At 41.3% G+C, this 18,664-nt stretch overlaps 1 protein-coding gene across 2 annotated transcripts in view; it reads right to left on the reverse strand.

Moving 5' to 3' along the window:
* ACTA2 (actin alpha 2, smooth muscle) overlaps positions 1 to 18,664 on the reverse strand; it is a 52,840-nt gene that overhangs the window by 14,987 nt on the left and 19,189 nt on the right. The gene's annotated exons all lie outside the window — the stretch shown is intronic.

Raw genomic sequence — 18,664 nt, forward strand, 5'->3', positions numbered from 1 at the left:
AAAAAGCTCTGGAATAGGGACAGCAACCAGTTATAGAAAGGGGGATTCTAGAGAACTCATGTTCACATTAGCTAAAGATTATTTGGCAAAAGCAATACAAATGATTGTGGTAAGCAGACAAGTTGCTGTACTTTGCCACAAATGCTCTTGAAAGAGACGTATAAATAAATGACTCTAGCACATCAAGAGTGTTAATGGGAATGGGAGTTCTGAAGGGCATTCTCATTTGGCTCTCTGGGCACCCAGGTATGTAGGGCGCAGTAGAAATGCTTTAATTCTGTACTGGTTGTAAACATGCACTGTAAGAAGATGGTAACTGTGTTAGGGGGACCATTTATGATATTATTTAACATCGATATTTCAAAATTACAATAATTCATGTGAGATAGGCCATGTCAGGTACCGTTAGAAAGGTTATAATTTGCTAAGTATGATGATATGGTTTATGTGCATGTGTCATATTTGTATTGGAAGTTATGGATATGTTTGATGTATCTGTAGTTCAACTTGTGCTGTGTTTCTGGGCGACACCCCAGACAGGATGGCTGCAGCACTAGCTGCTTGATGGCCCATTAAGGGGACTCAAAAGTACAATAAGCCCAGGGAAAGAACCCAGGGACTACCCCTTATGAGTCACCAGGACTTCCTCATATGACCCTGGACTCCATTTTATTTCTGTAAATTTCCACAAGCAGCATGGCAAAGGTCAAGGGACATAAAATCCAGTTGCACCACACACATGTTGTCTTTAATCTTCAGCCTTCACTTACCTCTAAATCAACTCATCTACAACTGAAGCTGTGAAACAAAGGACTGAGACCATCCAGGTACTGGATGTACACCAGAGGGACTATACAAGCCTGCAAACTCCACAATTCTAATGAAAATCTCATATATATGGACTTTCAAATCATTTGTTTGTATATGATTGCTTTAATCATTTAATATTTCACTTATAGTTTGTTTCTTACCTTTCATAATAAACCTTTAGTTTTAGTTGCTGAAGGATTGACTGACAGCGTGGTAGTTTGGGTAAGAACCAAACTTATTATGGTTTGGTAATGTGGCTGACCTTTTGGGGTCAGGAGAACCTTTTTGGTAAAGAGCATAGAGTTTTAAATAACTGATCTCTTTACTGGACCTAGTGGCTGATTAGGCACCAGAGATTGAAATGCAGTAAAGGGGGCTGTGTATATTTTGTTTTAGCTTTTTGATAACTAGTGTGGGGAATCAGAAGCATTGTTTGTGGCTGGTTGGGAAGTCTGACTTCAGTGTCACCCACCCATGCTGGGAGAATCTGTTCTGACCTTGGCATTTTCAGGTGGTCTACCCCAAGACCTGGCAGCCTGTCCTGACCTTGGCATTTTCAGGTGGTCTACCCCAAGCACGGATGGGTCACAGTAACAATCCCGTGGAGACAGGCTTTGTTGATGGGCTGGAATTCTTTTCCTTCTCATTGAGTTTTAAAGCACGGGAAATACTGGGCCCAATTCTTCCCCAGTGTAACTCCACTGGACAAAATAGGTCCATTGAATTTACATCTCAAATATGTTTATAATAAAATTTGCTACATTATGAACCCACAATTAACTCCACAGCTATTTTCAGTGTTCAAAATGAGGGTTTTTACTTACATATAGAAAAGTTATACCCAGGGAAAGGCAGGATTTTACAAAATCACATTCTCTAAAATATGCATTGCTGAATCATTATGAAAATCAAACTGTCCCACTCAAGGAAGATGACATTCCAAATAAGGTCACTGTTTTATGAACTTTTTCTTAACTGGATGTGTATGTCTGTGTGCACACGCCCACAAAGGGTTTGGTGTCTACTCCTGCAGCTCTAATGCAGGAAAAACTCCCATATGACTTGCATGGGAGTTTTCCTGGTGTAAAGATTTAAGGATTAGGCCAGCTGTATGGGAAGTAGATGGAAAGAATTATGGACTGAGGCCTAAAAAACTTTTAAGAAATTTGTTTTCTTTTGAGGGTCAGAGAGGGAAACTAACAGAAATTATGGAGCATGGGGTACAGAATTTTTTATGTAATGATTTATGTTTACCCATAACAAGGGTTCTGAGCATGTGATATAAAATAAAAAAAATCAATGTGAACTTTCCATAACAGTCAGAATAAACAGACTTTTCCTTGTATTACTCCAGCTCATCACCACAGAAAAAATAAAATCTTCCCCAAGAAAGAACAATAGTCTAGTAAATGGTTGACCAAAATGATGTACCTTGTATGGTTCTCTATAAATTAATATGTTCAAATCAAAGGGAATGAGAGTTTCACAGCCCAGGACCTTCCTCTGAAGACACCTGGGCCTGATTTTGATACACACCAGTTTTACATCAGCATAACTCCATTGACATGCTGATTCACACTGGTGCAAACGAGAAGAGAATCAGGGCCCCCAACCTCCACTCCTCAACAATGCCCAACGAGGGACTGTCAGCCAAAGCACCATAGCTGATCTTAGCTGGGGCAAGGGTGAGTATAGAGAGGGAGGAAACTTTGAAGATCACCAGTATGGCTTTATGCAGTGAATTAGATCAGGGAACACTGCAGAAGAGCCAGTGCAATGCATGCAAGGACAGATGCAACATGGTCATGCTGATCCTGTCCACTAAGCAGGTGAGTTCCTGTACCTTCCATATGGTCTTCAAGTAGAATGCATTGAAAAAGTCCAGTCTAGAGGTCTGAGGGGGTGGGTGGAAGTTGGAGTCCTGCACCAAAGAAAGGCTGTAATCAGTTAGGTAACAACAGATTTTAAAAAGTGATGCTAGCTATCACTGCTATCTGGGAATCCAAGATCAGACCACTCCCAAAGTATCCAAAGGTAGTGAACCTCCTAGGATAAGGATAAACATACTCCACCAAGAGATGCAGAAGTTTCAGACACTTGCTAAAACCTTTAGTGACTCTCATGGCCAATCAGTGACATCTCTGCTTTATCCAGACTGAGGCTCAAACATCTTGTTTTCATCCACATCTTTGCTTTAGCTAGGTGCCAGGGAAGCAAGGAAATACCATCACTCCGGCCTGAGGGTGAGATGTAGTGTAGGCCTTGGGTATTTGTCCTTTTTGGGGATCTCACCTTGAATTGTTGTCACAGGGACATTGGAGACACACTCTGAGCACGGAAGGAAAAGCAGCCTAGGCATGAGCACTGTATCTCGGCAACTTAGTTTTTTGAGTTTTTTTAATTTGATGCCAGACAAATAGGAGGCCTCAAGAAGAACAGAGCAGAATGGAAAAGAAGAATGAGGCTATTGGGAACCAGAATCTAAATATAGCATGTTAGGGGTGAAATTTCTAAACCTGCCTCTAGAACTGCACAGGAACACTGTGTGTGTGCAAAGTGCATGAGCATGTCCAAAACTCTGCATTTTTGCCCATTCCATCCTCCATTGCCGTTCTCAGCATGATAGGAACATGACCAGGAGAAAGGGTATGACCAGACTCAGGGCTTAAAGACACTCTTGTCCCTTCTTCCCATCCCCTCCCATCTCTTCTTAATGGTACCAAGCAAAGCTCTGGTGCACCGAGGATCCGGTTCACTGGCTTCAAATATTTTTCAAGACAACTCTGGCAATGTTAATTACTGATTCCTTTTATTTTTTAAAGGTACTGACTTAATTTATCATGTGACTTTTTAGATGTGACACTGACAGAAAATGTGCTTGGGAATCCATGCTAGCAGTAACTGTATAGCTAATATGCCTAGGAACTGGGCTTGCTGGTACAATTCTGCCCTAAAATGCTGTCTCCGAACTCTGTGGACTAACTATTAGATGTCTGGCAAGGGAGGCCAGAAACTGCAGTGTTATCCCAACTTCTGTGGAAAACTTAACCTCTCTACTCGTAGTAGACAAAATACTTACATGCCTTTACTTTATAAGGGAAGCCAGCTTCTTAGGTTTTTGTAAAGATCTTCCTACTTAGTTCTAATTGGCTGCTCAGGAATGAGGCTCAGCTAAAAATGTCTCCGACTCCCTTTGATTTAGGGATTTTTTCATCTTGCTCTAGCAATTGCAAAATCTCTAAATGTTTTGGTTTATCTGTCTGCAGGTGCTCTCCAGTATCTCACTGATTTCTCTCCACTTCTCAGAAAGGAGAGAAACAGCTGTAGGGAGTAGAAAGATCTTTTAACAAGTTGCGTTACTGCAGCTACCATACAGTTTGATGTATCTGTGAAGTGTCAGGTCTAATATAAGTGAGGTATACAGACTTGCTAATAATACAGACTGTATTACTCAGACTGACACTGGCCTCTCTGGGGAGGCACTCACTACTTCCCAAAGAGCTCAAGCAAGTCCAGAACATAGGGAGGGGATGGGGGAGGAATAGACTCACTTTCTTGCTTAGAATTTTTCAGAAACCATTATTGGCTGTTCGGTACTGAATACTAGCCAAATATTTTGGGCCAGATCCTCAGCCCCTTGTAAGTGCCCTTCGCACTGCTGCAGCTGCGTGAAGGGGACTTAAAGGCTACCTTAAGACAGCACTTGAGGATTTTCTCATGATAGGGGTAGGGAATCCGCCAGAGCCAAAGGTTCCATGTAGCCAGCACTACGCCAGCTCTGCCTCGGTAGAGGGAACATGTTGGGGCAGGAAAGGGTGAGGCCAGAGTGCAGTTTGGATTGGTGGAGTGGCTCTGTTGGAACTGCAATCACTCACACAAGTTAGAGTGGCCCCGAGGCTCATGCAGTTCAGGAGACTCTTTGGATTTGGAGCAGGGCAATAGAAGGAGGGATTGAGGCATAAGTTCTCAAAAGTGATTAGAGATTTTTAGGTGCCCCCACTTTCCGGCACCCAACTTGGGACATTTTAAAGGGGCCCGATTTTTCAGTGGGCAAGTGCTCAACCCTTTCAAAAGTCAGGCCCCTTTGAGGTGTCTCAGGTTGGGCACTCAAAATCCGAGGCACCCCTCAAACCATAAATTACTTTTGAAAATCTAAACCAATGCCTGGTGGCTCTGCTTATTCCTGACAGTTCTAGGACCTTTAAGGAAACATTTATTCCCCTCTGTGCCATACCATACAGGGGATGAAGGAGCCCCTAGTTATTAATTCACTCCTGTCCTTCCACCTTTCTGCCAGGGCATATTGCTCTGTGATTGCTCTAATACAGATCCTTCTAGGCCAAAACCCAAGAGCCATGTTCACAGCTAAAATGTGTGAATAGTTCCTCTCTGCTCCAATTTATACACTCTCACTTACACTGATGTTACCTTGGCATAATTCCATTCGATCAGGACTGATTTTGCATTTGTTCAAATTTGCCCAGACATGAAGTCTTCTCATCTGTTATTCACTTAACATGTACAAGTTGGCAGCAGCAGTTTCAGAGCCATTCATTCTCTACCCATTTTTTCCATGCTATAGAAGTAGTCAATCAAAGATGCATGTATATATGTGCAGTATGTCTACTTCTGTGTACAGCTACATTAACCTGGCACTTATTTCCAGCTATTACAGGCCCTTATCTAAGTCATGTAGCTGTGGAAAACAGCCCTTAGAGAACATCTTTTAAAAATCCTTTTAAAAATAATACATACACAACATTGGGTACCTCATGACCTCACTCTGACCAGTATTACACCCTTCACTATTTGAGATCTACTGGTTTGTGACATCTGAAGTAAACCTTTTATTTACCAAACTTTAGGCAAGAGTTGAAGATGGGGAAATGTTCAGAAAAATTGAAGATCAATTTCAATTTTCAATTGAATTTCAATTTCATGAAAATATCAAAGAAGAAAAATCTGTGTATAAATCATAACTTTGGCAATTTAAATCATAGATGTATATATATCAGCCAAACAACCAATTGACAGTTGGCACAAGTGTAGGCATCATTAGGGCTGCTAAACCATTGATAGTGACCATCTAGAACAGAACAGTAAGTGAAGCAATTCTAATGATGCCTACACTTGTGCCAACTGTCAACTGGTTGTTTGGTTGATAGTAATACAGGGGTTGGTGTATGGGAGTTGCCCAACATTTATTTCTACTGTTTTTAGATGACCTCATTCTGGCATTCAGAAACTCTTGGCATTGGGGTTCCAGCAGCTTTTTGCATTTCAAAAGTGCTTTGACTTCTGTTTCCTCTTTGAGGGTTATATGGTTACATATTCCCCTCATTTCTCATCTCCTTATTGACCTGCAGAAGCACTCTTCTTTCAGTTCTGCATTTAATCATGTTCCTTTATGAAAGCAGAAGAGCAAAACTTTGCCTTTTGACCTCCCTGGTGCTATATCTGCCTTATTTGCATATGTAAATTGGATAATAAAAACAGCTGAGTCAGATAGTCCCACTTCAACAGAATGTATAGTGGTCATGTGGGCACTCCCATACGGAAGGCCCAGGTGCAATTTCCAGGCCCCTTCTTTAGCTATTTGGGATGGAAAGGTTCCACCTGCAAGCTGGGTTGCCAACCTTGCATTTTAGTTTGTACTGACATGAAGATCTGAAGTTGATTTTTTTTTGGGACACGGTAAACTTTTTACTGATATCACTAAAAATACCATAAACAATACAATCATGTCACAAAAACGTGTACTCATTCGTGGTATTCTGTACACAGGAATTTGGAATTATGCAATTATTTTAGCTGCAGTTAATTGATCAATCGGGTTCTTTAAGCATGTGCAATAATAGAAAACAGGAAATCAATAAAGTCATGGTCAGTATAGTTTTATGATACAAGAAGTGATTCTGAATGATAATCAATGTTAAAATAGAGTATGTTTTATTTCTACCCAATTTCATGGACATTTTCATTTATTTATGGGTTTCAGACAGTGTTAAAATTGTACATTTTTTTACTTACTATCTGTAAATTTACGAATGGTTGGCAACCATGCAGGGCACTAAACTTCTGAAGCATAGGTACAGCTGCTGGAGATGATGAGGAAAACATGTTCCAACAGCAACTCTTTACTATCCTCTGTACGCTCCTCCCCAGTGCAACTATGACACTAACGTTCTCACTTCTGATCTCCCAGATTTTTGATGTGGCTGAACCACTGCCCTGAGGGGAAGCAATTGCTTTGTATTGCGTAACAGTGACCTTGCCACTGCCAGCCACTGTCTAGTGCAGCAGACAGTCCTCTCATTAGAATGCTGGTCATGACTTAGGGCCTCTTTGAAGCTCTAATATGTGGTAAAAGGACCCCTCATTCTCACTCCTGAGCATTGACACTCTGCCCAGAATCATTTTGGTTGTTGATAAGAATGTGCAGAGAAACATAAAAGCTCAGAGCTTCTATTATTCACTACAGAGTGCAGCAGGGGAAGAAAGTTTGATGCGTTGTCTCTCCAAGTGACACCAGTGTCCATTCCCTGCTTCTGCCACAAGTACCATCCTTCATGCTTTCTTCCATGCTGCCAGGTATTCATGGAACAACCTCTGCAAATTAACCCTCAAGGTCCACTTCTACCAACCCACATACAGGAGACTGCCAATTACTAATGGTAAGGTAGATGGCCAGGAAGAACTTCTGAAATGTTTTTTACTGATTTGACTCATGTAATGATTTGTCCCTATTCTTTTAATACCTTCTCTCTCTCGCTTGCTCTCCTTCCTTCCGGTAAAGTAACGATTCCACAGATGGTTCTGTCTTGTGTGGACAGCCTCTTTTGCAAGATCCGGGGAGTCAAACTGATAATGGTATTTCAAAACACAGACTATCAACTATGATTGCATAATGGCTTTGGAGAAATTCTCTGTCCGAGACAATATACACACAATGCTTGTGATCTCACTTTTTCAGATCTTCATAATGATCCAAAGTCCACTGAAGTCAATGTAGAAACTCATACTGAAATCAATAGGCTTTGGATCAAGCCCTAACAAATATTTGTAGATAGATTAGTTATGTACAGGACATAATGCTATATTACCACCCTGTGTTTTATAGGAGTTCTATTTTTCTGGTTTGGTTTCCTGAGCACTTGTCCATATTTTATAGCCAAATAACATTCTTTCTCTTCCCCCAAGATGGATACTGCATGCGCACAGATATTTATTTGCTCAGACTCCCTCTCATGTATCTAGACCAAAGAATATTATTTTGCTCAGTTTTCCATGCTCAACTACAAGAAAAGTCTTACACTTACTATTTTCAGAGAGATGTCAAATTAGTTTTTTCTCAGTTCAGGAGGAATATTCTGCAAAGCTCTTAATTATTTCATTGGTGGTAAATTCTTGTTCCATTGAAGACATTGGCAAAACTACCACTCAGATCAATGGGAGCTGGATTTGCCCCTGAGGGCTTGAGCCAAAGCCAACTGAGGTCAATATGAGTCTCTCCATTTGTTGGTATTGCAAATACTTATATCAGTTTATGTCATTTTCTAGATAGTCTGTGTTGATTGGTAGTGTCGTTGCTAAGCACAAACCTAATTCTCATGCATCCACTTGAGCAAGGAGCAAATATATAACCTGGCATCATTGGGACATTCTGAGTGTTTTGAGAGGGTCTCGGGCAGGGCATAATTTGTACCAGGGCTTGCCAGGATGAGCCCAAACACCTCTAGGCATGGCAGTCGATAGCCCCAGCGCCTCTGGGCTTGCCATGTCAGTTAATTGCTTGAGCCCCAGCACCTCTTTCATTACAAATTAAGCACTGGTCTCAGGTACATGTAGAGAGAAAGTTGTAAGGCCCATCGTTTAAAAGTTATTTACTGTTCTTACAAATTAGAGAGTAGATTAAAATAAAATGCACGTGAAGCTTTCTACGTACCTTAAATCTTGGGAATATGGCTTCTGCCATCACATAAGCCATTTGTACAGGCATGTCCCAGTTTGCTCTTTCTTAGTATTTATAAGAAAATTTTCCAGCTTTCCTTTTAAGAGTCTGCTTTAGCAAATTCAGTTTAGGAAAGACACTGCACCAGCCATCCATTAGTTTTGTTAGTACAATACACAGCAGCCTAACCAACTATCCTATCAGGATCAGGTCTGTTTCTTAAATTCAGTTTCCACAGTAGGATACAAGAGCCTTGCCCATCTTTCACTTTCGTCCTCATAGTTAGTGCTTGTTACTTATCTGCTGGAATTGAACTGTCTCAAGGAATCCATTTATGATGTTATGAGCTCAAGCCTCTCCAATATAACATAAACCTTTGCTGTACACTCATCAGCCTGTGTTATACAGGGTGAACACATTGTTTAATAAATGAGAAAATTATGCAATTAGCAGCTCTTAAGTATAAATACTTCCCTCTTGCTGAATAGAGTGTAATCAAAACAGTTTAGGTTAATCATAAGCATCCTAAAGTAGTTCAGTGTTACTGTGATTGTAAACAGTCTTGCCATCTCATAAAACACTGTGTAAATGAATCACACTCAAGGAAATATTCTGATATTTGTGCGGTGGTGATGGGCTTTTTTAAAGGCTTAAGAAATATACAATATAAAATACTGTTTCCATTAGAGCTATATTTTCCTTCTTAGGTTGATTTGCCAAGAGAGGAGAAAATATTTTAATAATTTGTAGCCCTACAGTGGAGTTATTTGTGTGCAGAGCTTTCTGTCAGTTCCTGATCTTCACGTAGGTACTTCAGAACAAAAAACCAGTGGGGTCAGATTCTACACTGGGCCTCTCAGGTTATAGCCAAGAGAGGTGGGCGCAAAGGTGGTTTTGGGCCACATTTTCACCATCCAGGCTCTGGGATGTTCCAGGGGCTAATGTGGCCCCCAGCGTATTTAGAGCAGCATTTGACTGCCCCTACAGCAAGGGCAAACAGGGATTGGCAGCCAGCCCTGCATCTCAGAACAATTCCCCACCAATAGAAGAATCCCCAGTTGCTGCCTTAAAGCAGCTTTATGTCTCCTGTGTGCACCTGGGGCAAAATTCTAGCCCCATTCAAGTCAACGGCAAAATTCCCATTGATTTCAGGCGTGAAATTCTGGCCCCACTGGAATGCTCCAATGAGAGCTAAGAGGGACTGAAGATCTGGTCCAGAACATCTGCTTACAGGGATAAGAGGCTTTCACTGCACCAATCATTATAGTTAAAGAAATGAAGCAAGGTCCCCCCTGGATTGGCTACTTCAAATCTGTGGGGTTTCTGAGCATCCTCATGAGTAGGAGAGGATTCTAGGGGAGATGCAAAGAAAATGAATGACAGTTTGAAGATTTAAGAAGGTAAGAATGATCATGTGTATCCACTCTTCTCATACTCATCTGTGTGTCCAATAATTCAGTTCTTTGCTATAGTTTTACACAATTTGCCTGGTACTGAAGTTAGGCTTACTGGCTTGCAATTGCCAGGATCACCTCTGGACTCTTTTTAAAAAAATTAGTGTTACATTAGCTGTCCTCCAGTCTTCTAGTACAGAGGCTGATTTAAGCGGTAGGTTGAACTAGTCAGAAGTATAATGGGAGATGCATATGAAGCTACTAGAAGGGACCAGAAAGCCATATTCTACTCACCCCCTGCTAACTCTCCCACCTTATCTCCAACACATACACACACACACTGAGCCTTGGTGAGCCACCATCAGAACTGGCTATAAAGAAGAGGTGAGATGCAGCAGCCAAACTGGCCATGTTGTACCATAGAGAGGGAAGGACACCTCTTCTGAAATACCTGGCTTCAAAAAGGTTTTTGAAAAAGTATTTGGCTGAAGATCAATATCAACATTTTGACTGGAATTTAGTGGAATAATTATTTAAAAGTTGTTTCACTGCTTCCCTATTAATCAGTATCAGTTCCTAGACAAATCCAGTCCCTCCACAGGTAGATAATAATATTTCCTGGTAAGTTATTCAAGGCCAAAATAATTAGTTTGCATTTTCTATTCATTTCATTTTATTTATAATTACATAGAGTTTGTTCATCTGTTCAGCAGTGCCCTGAACAGGTGGCATGGGGGAGTAAGACCCCCTTTCACCGCTGCATGCCTTTCCCAGACTTTGGGTGTGGACAGGAGAAAGCAGGTACTGCAGTAGGAGTAGGTGGATGGGGAAGGGCAGGATATGGGCAAAGCCAGACCATTCTCCTCACCCCCAAAGCATTAGCTGGCACATCTGAGCTGGCATGAAGTGGCCTAAAGCTGAATTTGGCCATCAAATCATGCAAGCGTTATCTCCTACTGGGTTAACAGCCATTTGTCTAAGAACCTTGTTCTTCATCATACACCTAAAATGGCAACCCTAGGTGCCACCGACCTGATGGGAATTTTAAACTTTAGCAAATAGAGAAAGAATGATGCTGCTAACATTGAAACTAACATTCAGATGAGATCACAGCAGCCTGTTCTCTTTCTGAAGGAAACAGTTAGATGTCAGAGGAGACTGATTGATGGTGCATGGCCACACAGAGACGGAGGGAGTAGCTCTTTTAAATCTTTTTTTTTTTTTAAAGTCAGGAGGCATCAAAATAGGTAAATGGGAGGCTAGACTCAGCCCCTATGCATCACTTTTTCCAGGTATGTTATTTTAACTTTTCCCAGAGATGGGAAGGTGACAAATGAGCAGTGGGATTTATCAACCAATGACGACAAATCCCCGAAACAACAAATCATTTAATACCTTCTCACGTGTATTTGGTGCCCTAAAACAGCTCTTTAAAATGTTTCATTTTCCCTTTATTTTTCCACTGACTTTAAGCTAACTTGTCCTGGGTTCCTAAGCCTAGTAAAGCTTCTAAAAAATTTAATGCCACACTTTCCTAAGTTTTCTGTGATTAGCCGGTCAGAACAAGAAGGGATTCTGCTACTTAGATGGGGTATGGGCTTCCCTTAACCAAAGTCTAAAGGAAATAGACAGGGGACGTCCTGGTACAGCCACATCCATAGCAAAGGTCTAAAATGTGGCTCACTTCAGCCATATTTCCCTTTCCCTTTCTACTTCACAGATCTTTTCTCCCTAAGTCTCACTGCCAGTTTCAGCCCCCAACACAACACAACACAACACAACACATGCTGGAGGGAATTAAAAAAATTCCTTGAACTAACTCAGCCCTGCTATCCCGTACAGACATGTGTGTTCTTTTTCTAGTCAGAGGGAAAGAGTTAAACTTCTCCTGCCAACCACACTCTCCCAGCAGCTTTCACAGTTAACCTGTTCCATGGTTTGTACCAAACGTTACATGTGTAATGCATAACCTTCTTACTATTACCCCATGGGAATGACTGATGGGAGCTAAAATTTTAAAAATTGGACAGCCGGCCAGGTACTGAAACTGTCTGATGCTGCTAAAAACCTGAAGATATATAGAGATCTAAGTACTTACAACAATCAGCTGCATTTACAGAACCTTTAATCAAGCAACCAGTGACATTTTAAAAAGAGTACCTAGGGATAAGAAATGACTGCTTAATAATACAGTATCAGAAGGGATCAATACAGAACTCAGCATTCATTGGCAGCACACAGGTGAGATTGTTATAGCACTGGAGTGAGGGTGGCCCCATAATTAAAATAAAGAAGCCAGATAGTCAAGTCTGAGATGGGAATAAATCTACATTTATGGTAACGTTGCAGTGATTGGCTGTGAAAGTCACCAGGCACCCACCCAATTCACTTTTCCAGTATAAGAAAATGCTCAGTTGGTTTGAAAAATGGTTTTTTTTCTGCTGTGAAGAATACATTGATGTCGTCAAACTCTGTTCTGTTTAATGAAAACATGGGGCTCAGGGTTGTAACAACAAACTGAACTGCAATAGGCAGGACATGCATCTGATTTAGCTTCCCTCAAGAATGACAGGGACTATTCCAAATCACTGATCTTTAGGGTTCAATCATCCCCTTCTATCCGTGCTTAATTTGTAATGGAAGAGGTGCTGGGGCTCAAACAATTAGATGTCAAGGCTCAAGCCATTTTTTTACTTGTATAACTGATCCAGAAAGGCCAGAGGTGCCAGGGCTATGAACTGCCAAGCCCAGAGGTGCCAGGGCTCAGCCCAGGCAAAAATTAAGCACTGCCTCATATGGAAAAACTGCAGGAGGAGAAAGATTACTTACTATGTATGGTGGTTCCTGCTGCAATACCTCAGCCATATTAGCCCCACAGATACACAAGGACAGTGGCCTCAGAGAAGGGAAAGTAGGTGGAGCTGTATATCCTAGAGATCTGTTGCTAAGTGTAGCTTCAACCCTCAGATGCTGACTGCCTTCCATGTGTCCTCCAAGATCCTGTCTCTAACATCATGCCTGGCTTTTGTGTCATACTTCCATCATGGATGTACATTACAATGTCTTCCATAGAGTTAATACCACAGCCTGATCATCAAATTACTGCAAAGGTTAGGCCTTCTTCTAATGGGAGCATGATGCATATGATGGAAGTTCCTCACATGCATCCCCTTCAGACTGATACAACCCCATTGCCCAAAGCTTACGGTACCATTGCCATTTGCTGATCATGCAAAGGGTGATCATAGGCAAGGATGGAACATATGTCATTGCCACAGCTCTACAACCATGCACTACCCGCCCCTCCACCCCACGTACTTCCAAGGCAATTCTCCTCCATTCACAAAGGGAGAAGTACATTTGGGCCTCTGTAATATATTATGACTGGATGATCTGATTCATTTTCCTGCCTAGATGATTAGAAATAAAAATATAAACTTAGAAACTGAAATGGGTCAGTGGAAATATAAAATCTGTTAGACTAAAGTCATATCACATTGCAGTAATGATTACCTGATTCATTGACTATTCCAACTCATTAGCAACTTTGAAAAAAATCTAATATTTGTGTAAAAAACAAAGTTACAGAATAAGGCATATGAACAAAGAAAAATAAAGCTGCATTAAAAGCCTACTAGGTACCTAGTTAATTCCCCCAGCTTGAAAAGGAGCCTAGCTTTTAGCCTACATCTCTCATCAGACGCTCAACCTAACAGCTGCTGTGCAGGTACAAAATATCAATCCTGTTTTAATAATTTTGCACCAAGATAATCGTAATTCCTTTGTGCAACAATCCTAACATGAATCATGGGCCAAAGGGTAATTTAAGTCAATGGGACTATTTGTGTGAGTTAGTGTAGCACAATTTAATCACAGCCTATATTAATGCAGAATGACTGTCACTGTAATATTGTGTGCAGTGTTGTTGTAGCTGTGTTGGTTCCAGGATATGAGAGATACAAAGTGGGTGAGGTAATATTTTTATTGGACCAACTTTTCTGTTGGTGAAAGATACACACATGCATATGTGAAAACATCTCAGAAGTAAACATAACATCTGTGGACATTCAGTATGTTTTAAAAAATAAAAAAAACACTGCATTATAGTAACCAAGATTGCTGGTTCTCTCTCCCCCCTCCCCCGATTTTCTCTCTTTAAAAAGGTAAAAGTCTTCAAAATTTTGAAAAGAGCCCATTAAGGTTTGAGGGGCCACTAGGCTCTATACTGTATCCCTAGTTGATCACATGCTTATGGTCATGATTTATCTCACCATATCCTCTTCCCCTATAGAGGCAGTTTTTGAGAAAACTACTCTAGCTGTCACTCAAAGAATCCATAATGCCCATTGGGTACCATTTTCCCAAGGGAAAATTTTCTTTTAGGGAAAAGAATGAAAACCTTGACACCAACTCAAGCATGAATACATTAAAACATCATGATTCTTATTGCAGAGCCCTACAGTCATGTGTTTTAAAGTCAAAGTCTTACTCCTGCGATTTTCTATTGGCTCTCTCCAGTTCACTTTAGGCTATCATCATGGGTGTGAAATAAAGGGTACCGTGAATTAAACTGGTGTAGAAAGAAGGTTAAATTATGAACGGATGTGTTCACTGTAACAGCATACATTTTCAAAGGCTGAATGCCTGATGACCTAAAAAGTTCAGGAATGTGTGCACTGGCACAACTCCCGGTTCATTATTACAGCTGTTCTGCGGTGAGAGCTATGAGGACATCTCGTGGCAAAAAAGTGTAGTCCAAAGCCAGAGGTTACATTATTCTAACTTGAAACACCACAATCCAAGTTCACATAAAAAATTTGGCCTACTCTATACTAGAAAATTAGGTCGGTTTAACTAAATCGGTCATGGGTGTGAAAAATCCACATCTCTGAGTGGCAATGTTAAGATGATCTAACTCCCTGTGTACATAGTGCTAGGTTGACTGCAGAATTCTTCTGTCGATTTAGATATCGCCTCTCATGGAAGTGGATTACCTACGTCAATAGGAGAACACCTCCCATCAGCATAGGTGTTGCCTGATCTATGGATTGTGTATTAATTACACTGATTACTTAAGAATTTCCGGTTATCACTCTGAGGTTTGACATGTTCTTGTCCCAAAATCAGGCCCAGTATTATTAAAATTATTGTTCAGGGGAGCCCTGATCTGTGCAATTGCAATATTCACACTTTAGGAATCTTTCTGTATTTGTAATGGTTTTATTAAAACATTAGCAAAGTCACAAAACCTCTATCTACCTTGCTGGGTTAGAGTTAATACAGAACGTACATCTGAACATCCATATACCTCACACCATCCCTTGCAGAATCACCTGAAATGTTAGCCATTATCTTCCTCATCACCATCGCTAGTGGCCATCATCCTGGCACCTCTCAAGGGCTACATCTTTCCCTCCTCATGCACTCAGGCTGGGATACAGCTTTCATAATATGTTACGCTGACACCACTATCCCCAATGTATATTCAGAAGGGGTTTCTCTCCTCTTCCTTATTTGTATTTCCTCACCCTACTAATGTTAGGGTGCCCTTCTCCTATAGCTTAGTACATTAATAATCTCAATTTATTATCATATATGTCAATTCATTGCCATGGCACTCTTGTGGTCAGACATCTGCAGGTGTTCCTAAAATATCCAAAGCTGGTGTTAGTCCACATTCCTGTGTTTACCTGGTGTTGATATATATAAACTTCCCCCTTAAACATTCTATTTCCAGTTTCCCAAAATGTAGGGGTGATCATTGAGCCATTATCTGTGCCAAAGTTCTTAGGCTTCAACCTTATGCTAACTGCTGACGCCAATGTCTTACAGAATACAGGCCTGTAGGTGTCTTGCATTACTATTAAATAAAACAAACGCTAAAGCTAGCATAGGACTACATAGGTAGTGTCTATATACTGAAGCGCTAAAGCGGCACCATTGCAGCAGTGCAGTTGTGCCACTATAGCATTTTAAGTGTAGACAAGTCCTTAAACAGAGGGGGAATGGGGAAGAAAAGAAATTCAGAGTCAAGGCGGCCACTTTCTCCAGCCAAAGAAGCTGCTACAAGTCCCATAGTAATGTACAAATCAAAACACTTTCACTAGAGTAGACTAGAAATGTTAATGAACTATCATTTTAAAAAACAAAAACAATACTGCCCTCTCCCCAAATCCTACTGTTGTGTCGTTCACTCACAACAAAGGTAATTAAAGGAACCACACCCACACAGTGAGGTCTAAATAATAACTGCGTTTACTAACTATATACCACATGCAATGTTTAGCTGCATAAATACACTGCTGCTATGGCAGGGGTCTGGAGACTTCTGAAACCCAGGGCTTGTCTACACTTACAGAGCTGCAGCAACACAGTACAGTGCTTAGTGAAGATGCTACCTATGCCGACAGGAGAAGCTCACCCGTTGGCCTAAGTACTCCTCCTCCTTCCCGAGAAGTGGTAGCCATGTCAATGGGAGAAGCCCTCCCGCCGACACAACTCCCAATGTAGACAGCACTCTCGAAGCCAGTGAGGGCCAGTAGAAGGCACAAGCTATTTAAAGGGATCCTTTCTGATTCCTACACACTCACCCACCAAAACAAAACACACTACACTGCACGTACAATTCTGCCCCTGGGGAAGTGATGAGAGAAAGAACAACCGACGTGAGAGATGTTAGTCATGTCACTTAGTTATGCACCGCTGGAAGGCATGCAGAGACAGTGCTGACGAGGGCAGTCTGAGAACCTGTATAGAACAGAATCTGGATTTTTTTTAATGTTAAAATGATACATACCAAGTGGCCAATCTTATTGGATGTTTTGGGGAGGCTTGTTTTTAAAGGAAACACTGCTTCCTTGATTGATGAATTCAGCAGCAGCTCTGTAGACTTGCAGAGCCCCTCCAGCAGGTGAGGGCAATCTAGCATTTAATTTTTACTCAGGCATGCTCCTATTAAAATCAACAGAAGAGCCCGGAGTGTAAACAGAGTAATCACTTTGGGATTTAGGCCCATTATGAACTGAAACTATGGTGCATGTACAGTGCCCACACTTTACATATTTCGTACCATCTCACTTCATTTTGGGAGGTAGGGGAGTTTGCCATTAATATCTACACCAAGGATGGAGCATCTCAAAGCATCAGTAGCTCTAGATGAAGAGTTTTGTTTTGGGCGGAAGTGGTTAAAAAGTCAGAAATATTTAAAAGAGAAGCTATTTTTTAATGTGTTTCTGAACATAGCTTAACTGGCTTAGCAAGATTTCTCAAAGTGCAGCTGGCAAATACAAGGGTGAGTCATAAACCCCTGAAAAAATGGGCTTTGAAATGGAAATACCAGCTCAGATGCAACCACAGTCTTGCAAACTCAGTACCATCATGGCATAAACTGAAACATGTTTAACCATTTCTGTAACTGCTACATGACTGAGACTGTCACATTACCTTCAACAGACACAGTTGGTAGAGGACGGTTGGAAGGCCAAGAATTCATACCGTCATGTCACACATTGAAGACAAGCACAAGAGGGACGCTGTTACATTATGTGCATGTGAATGGTGGTGAAACAGCACAGTTGATAGGTCAGATTACCAACCCTGTCAGCACACCATCAGCCAGGACAGTGGAAGGCAGCCTCCCTTGTCTATTGCAATGAGTCTCTGCCTTTTTCCACTCACCTCTGATTAAACTGGGTTCCCTCTCCCCTACACATATACACACACAACAAAGGCAGGAAGTCACTCCCCCTCCAAGATGAGAGATTCTTATGTAATGGTTGAAGCTCAGGACTGTGGAGACAGGAGATTTATTCCCGGATCCACCTCCAATTTGCTGTGTAAACTTTAACAAGCCACTTAATACTATCTATCTTGGGTATTTTTGCAGCTGCTATTATCATAATATCTGAATGCCACACAATCTTTAATGTAGTTATTTATCTTCCACAACACCCCTCCAATGCAGGAAAATTCTGTTCCCCCATTTTACAGATAGGGACTGAGACAAAGAAAGAACAAAATTCTTATCCCGATTGTAAAGGTATTTAAGCACCTAAAGATGCAAATAAGCACCTCATGGGATTTTCAAAAGTGCCTACTGAAAGCAAGGGGAGTTAGATTTTGAAAATCCCAGTAGACAGTTATATGCATTGTTAGGCGCCTAAATGTAATGATCTGGCTTTAAGTCTCTTTCCCAAGGTCACACAGGAAGTCTGCAGCAGAGAACGAAACTGATCCCAGCTCTTCAAAGTCCAAGTCTAGCAGCCTAGCCACTGCACCGCTCTTCCTCTCTAGACCTACCTCACAGGAGTATTGTTAGCTTTAACGGATCCATTTGAAAACACCTAGATCCTCGTACGTAAGGCACTACAGAAGTACAACTTATTACCACATATTACACCACAGGTCACCACAGAAATTTCACTCAGGCGCACCTGAGGGCAAGACTTTTGTTCTGGACAGAGGCATCGGAAAAAAGCAAGCATGAGGCAAGGAGAGAAAAAAATAGGAC

This window comes from Emydura macquarii, unplaced genomic scaffold, assembly GCF_026122565.2.
Source record: "Emydura macquarii macquarii isolate MOO-44397 ecotype Brisbane River unplaced genomic scaffold, CSIRO-AGI_Emac_v2 contig_1390, whole genome shotgun sequence".
Taxonomy (NCBI): Eukaryota; Metazoa; Chordata; order Testudines; family Chelidae; genus Emydura; species Emydura macquarii.